Genomic DNA, 6,896 nt, shown 5'->3' with positions numbered 1-6,896 from the left:
TGGAGGCAGCGTTGCGCAGCTTTGAACTCGAGAGACAGAAGCCGGTCGACGCCAGCCGCCGCCTCTGCCCCTCGCTCAGAGGTCTTCTTTAATAATGAGCTTATCTCTCCTCCCTTTCGGCAAATCTGAGACCTATTGCACACATGGCGCGATTGCGAACAATTCTTTTTCCCTTTGTGCCCTGCCATTTTTCCAGTCATGGGCACGTTACGGAAAAGGTGTTAGTTACAGTTACCTAGCCCAAAAAAGTAAATCTGTTAAAGTTGCAGTTATGAAGTTTCCAAAAGAAACTACTTACAGTGACAGTTACTGCAAAAAAGTAGCGTAGTTACTTTTCCATTACTGTTTAAAACTATTAGCTAACAAGATTTGGCTTATTTATTAGAAACGTACGAAGGAATGAGAGTAGTAAAAATTGCGCGCTGTAAAGCCTACACGAGGGGAACCTAAAATGATGCACACCCATGCCCAAACCAACAATCGTTGTGTACGCCTTTTTTTTTGTGGAAGTGTTCTATTCATCATAAGAATCTTTATTTTTGTTGCTGCGCTCTTGCTGTTAAAAATGTATTTGCAAACGTTATTGTAGCATAGAATTAGTTTTTTTTCGAAGTTGGAATCACAGAGCTTTGCCTTTCTTGATGGCGAATACGTCGCGTCCTCTGTTAAACAGACGTTCAGCAGGTGCGCTGGATGGATCCCCGTATTCTGCTGTATGAAGATCTTCTTTATATCGGGAGCTGACTCCGACTTGTTCCTGGATCGTCTACCCACTGTTGCACCTCGGTGGATGAGGGAGAAGCTTGCGGCAGCTGGAAGAATGAGTCGTCTTTGTGGCTTCCGTCAACAGTTGCTGTATTTTCACAGGAAAATGCTTCCAGCGTTCGGCACTCTTCCTCGCGACGGTGAAACGTTGCCGCGCTCCGCTCTTCTACCATCCAGGAGAGCTTGAACTTTGGATGGACTGCCGCTACCGGGGCAAGACTGGTATCATCCAGGGCTTGAGAAAACCTGTGTTGACAAAGGTTGCAGGAACAATGTATGTACTGCTGGAGAGATTCAACCTCTAGGTAGAAGTTAAAAATAATAAAGGGCAATCTTTGGTACACACGCATGTGCGTCCCCGACGTATCGCGCAGATGGAACAAGATTTCGCTCACCGCTTCGTGACTGCCTCCTGAAGGGCGCTAGCAAGGGGCGTGCAGCACTTCAGCGGCGGGAAGGAGCGCTGTTAGCGCAGCAGAGAGTGAAACGTTGTCTGTAGGGCGTCCATGTACATATATTGTTCGCCTTAGATGTCCAGCGCCTTTGCCACAGCGTACATCATCTGGAAGAAAAAAAATACAATAAAGGCACTGTTTAATCCTTAAGAAATAATCAAAATACACCTTGCAGTATTCTTTATTGAAGTGACATTCCTCTTGCTGCAATCGTGGCAACGAAAGTGCGTTGAATGTTGCGTGCACCCTCCCTTTCGGGACTTCATTGATGAACTTTACAGCGTTGAAGAGAGAATTCCACCGTGTTGCGGTTGGCACTGGGAGCTGTCTTCCCAAGGCAGTCTTTATGGCTTCGACTGCCTGCACTGACTGAGCTTGTTTTCTGCGAACAATCTTTAATTTTCCGAAAACCGTCCTCGCCATTTCGCCGTACTTCGCGTTGCTGCAGGCATTTTCGGCATCGACCGAAGCGACGAGGTTCAAAGTATGTGCGGCACACCTCCTGTGCCGTGGCAGGGGGATCTCGTGAGACGAGTTATTCGAGCCACTGTCTAGCACCTTCGTTATGCTATTTGCGACAACGTCTTCACCATGTTCCCCTGTTACTCCAAAGATCCTGCGTCATGAAAAGTGGAAATTACGGACAAAAAAAACTTAGCACGAAAACAAGGACTTGTGGTTGAACTTTTTTATACAGCATGAATACCATCTAATGGGCTAGATGAACAAAGCATATGAAATAAAGGCGCAAACCACTAGGAAACAAATATTGATAACAACAGATCTAGCACTTAATAATGGCATTTAAGAAAGCTGTTGGTGACAGACCAGGAGGGAGTGAACGTTAATATCTATTTAGAAAATCCTGCACCCTTCTGTCTAACGACGACGACGCATGAACAAAAAGCTAGCTTTCTGTGGCGGATTGTTTGGTGGTCGTCTGAGTTTGCAAACCGCTTAAACCATGTCGAAAATGAGAAATTGGATAGACGCTGGCTTCATACCGCGAGGGACCCAGGCTCGATTCTGGACCAGGGGAGAATTTTTTTCCTTTCATTTCACCCGGCGATTTCGCGTTACAAACGCCATCAGTGCAAACGCTGAAACTTCGCTTTAAAAGGGACGATAACCTCGACGACTACCCTGGCAGACATACATCTGTGTTGCGATTTTAACACAAATAAATATGTAATATAACACAATAGTAAGCTTTAAAATGGAAAATATTTTAAGAAAACAGAACTCCGAGTCTTAAAAGGATGCTAGGGGACACAATACATGACGTTTGCGTGTTTTACGTGCCTGCATCGCGTCTCGCCTTATCTCATATTGGGTCTTCGTCTAAAAAAAACAACGAACAAATATCTATAGAACCTATGTGTGTTTTACTTTGGGACTCTACAAATTAATAAAGCAACTATTTAGATCGCTTCACAAATAGTACAGTTAGAAAATAAACTCAAGTATGCAAAAATTCAGTGCGACCAAAAGTTTTGCGTGAAACTTTGTACGCTCAGCAAGGTTCTTAAGTGATGGATGCGAAACTCAATTGTTTTTTTGCGATCGTAAAAAAGTCACGTTTAACGTTTATACTGTAGCAGCATCAACAAAGACGAAGATGACGAAGCACCACTATGAGGCTCACTGCCCGAGCGCAAGCGGTCAGTGCTCCCAGGACCTCCGGGCGTTCGGCCAGGCATAGGTGCCGCTGGCCCGTCAGCTGTTGACGTGTTCAAAATATATCTGCTGTTCGGTCGCTGGGTGTTTTTATTGCCTCCTGTTGCCACAAAACATTAACATTTATGCTTATAGAAGAATCGACATATTCAAATTTTCAAGCTTGAGTGTAGCCAATCAGAATAAAACAGGAGCAGCCCTGCAACTTACCTTTTGAACCGTTGTCCGTTTCGACGAGGCATGTCTTGGGCAGGATATTGTACTTTACAAGTACTGCGGGCAGCACTGTCGCGATGACGTCGTATGTGTGGTGACCTGGAAGCAGTTGGCTCACGAGCGTTGCGGATGTTATTTCCAGAGACTGTTCATCTGTGAAGTGAAGCGTCACACCCAGAAGGCTTCTATGGGAAATGAGGGAGCAACAGAGAATAAGTAATATTACTACAAAAGACGTACATTTAGTCAGTTAGAAGTAAGAAATGGATCTCGAAAAGTTCACAATTGTCGCGAAAATTGCGCGGACGAATCCTTTTTACATATATAGCTGAGGCGGTTAACGAAATATACTATAAACGACTCTGTTTTTTTAGGCTCTGCGTTCCAAACATTCCGCGAAGAGAGACGGTTCCGCTAGTATTTCGCAGGCCTCACCTGTTTGAGGCTGTCCAGCCGTTAGCTGTGCAGCACACTGTTGATGCTTTGTACAATGTAGCGATGAGGTGCGCTTGGTGCTATTTATAGCGAATGTCAATCTGATTGACCACCGACTTCCTGTTCATCAACGCTGCCGATGGTTGCAATGCGTTAATCAAACACCGCAACTGTTCATTTTCAACGACCGAAAAACACTGCAGATCCGCGACTACGAAGTTCACTATTAGCCTGTCTATGCGACTTTGTGACAGGGTCTTAGGTCGACTCTCTGCTATGAGACAGTACACCAGTATCCGCGTCGAGTTTCCTCCCGCGTGCCTTCTTCTTCTCCCCCGTGGTGGAACCATGCTCGACTTTCCTCTTCTTTCAGCAGAATTCCTTCAGGGCAACGAAACTTTAAATTAATTACACTCATTTAAAATTGATCGGCATAGCTCAATATATCCAATGAAATATACATGCGAAACCCGAATGGCGAAGCTGAATCCCTATAAAGATGAAACTTACCTCTAGATTCTTTCGGAGATTTGACGATGGCGTCTTGCTAGTGGAGAACTCTTTCTTGCAAATGCAGCACAACACCGTAATGTTTACTGCTCTCATCTTCAACACCAAAGAATTTTCGTGGTAGTAAGGCCAAGCCAAGTGTTGCACTTGCTCTGTGTCGACAGACATGGCTGCCAAACGGCTCCAAAATGAACGAATACAAAGGCCGAACTTATACTATACCGGGCCGTAGGAGAACACCGACGAAAGAAACTTTCACTGTCAACTTAATTTCTTTTCGCCTACAATACCGTCCCTTGACCGCCCCGCGTAGAGAGACAGAACGAGAAAAAGGGGGCGGGAGTGGCGGATCGACAGAAAACATTGGTGTACAGCGGTTATCGAGGTTTTTTTTGTAAGATACTCAAAAAAAGCTCTTAGTTATCTTTTTATTTCGTACTCGTCGTCGGAGACACAGACCGATTCGAGCCATTGCCGCAGCGACGTTTGACCGTGGGCCTTCGGAGTCGTTCTCCCGTCTCAACCCCAAGCCATCCCCCCCCCCCCCCCCGAAACGTGACAAAGTTATTTCTTATTTCCAAGGAGGGGAATAGAAACTGAAATGAACTGTTTACTGTTTTCCCCTCCCCCCTCCTCGCCCCTGCCTCTCTAACGCGGGTATTTCCATATCGACCGGGAAGCACTGCTCTCACAATCCAAGCCTTCCACAGCAATCACGTCGCCAATCCCAGAGCCCGCTGCCTTCATTTGCTTTGAGGCGTAGGCCGAACGAAGCTCGCCCAAGTATTCCTTGCTCCCGACATTCAGAAACATGACTGATTGTAGGGTTTGACGCGCCGACGCAACGCAGGCGATGAGGCGCGCCGTAGTGGAGGGCTCCGGATTAATTCTGACCACCTGGAGATCTTTAAGGTGCGCCGAAATCTCGTACACATGGGCGTTCTTGCTCTTCGCCTGCATCAGAAAAGCGGCCGCCGAGGCCGGGAATCGAAACCGCAACCTCGTGCTCAGCAGCGCAACGCCTTAGCCACTGAGCCACCGCGGCGGGTGACATTCAGAAACAGATGCAGCTACTGTTTTCGTTTCGGCCACAGCCCTCGAGAAGAAGTCGCGAGGCTTTGCAAGAACATTTCCTCGTACAGTGGCAGTCTGGTCAGACGTCTGCCGGTCAAGATGCTGGCTGGTGCTAGGAAACTCGGACACGACCATCGTTGTGTTCGTCGTATCTGTGGAGGGGCATGGAATTTATTACTTCCTCGACCTCGTTCGAGCACTGTTGACAACTCGACGAAGCCTCTTGACCAGGGGTCCCAAACGGGTGGTCCTAAATACGGCTAGGGGTCTCAAAAGCGCCCAATGATCGCAAGAAACTGCGACTTGTGAATCTAACACTCTACAGTACGCACATGGCAGGACGAGCGCGATGCCGCCGAGAGACTCCCCGGAGCGTTTTGTGACCCTAACAACGGGGCTGCATGTCACTAATGGGAAAGTGACGCCCTGACCGGAGTTTTCTAGGCCTCCGCGAAAGTGGAAGGTTCGGTGCGTTGTACGGTGTTTGTGGTGTTTGCTTTCCTGTTCGCCTTTGTGTCAAAAACATTTACTGCGCTGCAGATGTGGCAAACATGTTGCTGCCGTGCGTCGGACGAGAGGTTCTGGCCCACCAACATACATCTATGTGCTCTTAAATGCGTGTCGCAGAGTTATTTATGGCCGGGTATCGCTTTGCTGAACAAAATACTGCAGCTTAGACTTAGAAACGTCGAGCCCTTAGCTGACTGCATGAGACACCACGCATACGTCCACTGCTAAACATTTCTAGTCCAGATGTTTCTCACCTATGGCATAGATGAAGCGGACAAAGGTGCTGGGGAACATAGACCTAAAACGTTCAACGCGCAAACTGTACATCGGCCGGTAATGAGTGTTGCTGTTGTATAATTTTCTACGGAAACAAATCTGTAACGACATTTCTTGTTACACTTACTCCACAAAAAAAAAGATTGTTACAGTTACAATTTCATGAAAAAATGAACTAGTTACCGCTAACGCATTAGTAGTAACTAGTAGTAACTAGCCCAAGACTGCGTCATTCAAGGTGCATTATACCAATTTATGAACACGTTACTCATTAAGCGGTGTTTTGAATATCGATAATTTGCGTTGTAGGCTAGTTTATATATTCCATAAAAGACACCGGTTATACCTCAATCTGCTTTAGAATGACTACATGCACTAGAATACCACAACATTTTTGTCAGCTTACAAAAAACGAAAGATTATGCCACAAAAATTGTTCTCGTAAGTAAGGGTTTGAAGTCATAAAAATGGTTTCCAGAAAAGCCTCATCTGAATTCAAGATTGTTCTCTTTATCAATTCTCGGCAACACCAAGTTCTGTTATAATATGGGAATTTCTTCCGTGTGCAACTCCTTGTAACTTCTGGTCCCGCTGTTGTGGTCGCGTTATTCTGCTTATGTGCTCGGAACGTGCCATGGCACACCGTGCATGGTGTGTGCCCGCTGAGGTGCGTGTGTTTTTAGTCTGTTGAAACCGTTGCACAAGGCACTTAGACGCTGCCTCAGATATTTTCGTGAATGTGGTATTACTGGTAATCGCTGTATCGCTGTACAAGCCCTCTATTCGCATGGCGCATGAGCTGAACGAGGACTACCGCCGCCATCACGGGGACTTCATGGCCATAGTGACTAACCACGGACGGCGCCAAGTGGCTGAGAACCGTCTCTTGAAGCACAACTCAAAAAGAATGCCTATTTACCCTATGTGAACCGACGACCACACGGACTATGTCACTGTCAGGACAATCACTCACGATGA

At 46.5% G+C, this 6,896-nt stretch overlaps 2 pseudogenes; both read right to left on the bottom strand.

Annotated features, from left to right (window-relative positions):
* Positions 1-431: 431 nt before the first annotated feature.
* LOC144180096 (uncharacterized) lies at positions 432-1,273 on the bottom strand (annotated as a pseudogene).
* A 2,271-nt stretch (positions 1,274-3,544) lies between these two features.
* Positions 3,545-4,154, bottom strand: LOC144180095 (uncharacterized; annotated as a pseudogene).
* Between the last annotated feature and the right edge of the window lie 2,742 nt (positions 4,155-6,896).

Source organism: Haemaphysalis longicornis, unplaced genomic scaffold, assembly GCF_048455015.1.
Source record: "Haemaphysalis longicornis isolate Haplotype H1 unplaced genomic scaffold, Haemaphysalis longicornis Haplotype H1 scaffold_4, whole genome shotgun sequence".
Lineage (NCBI taxonomy): Eukaryota > Metazoa > Arthropoda > Arachnida > Ixodida > Ixodidae > Haemaphysalis > Haemaphysalis longicornis.
Note: the sequence above shows the minus strand (reverse complement) of the source record. Positions and strands in the feature narration are given on the sequence as shown.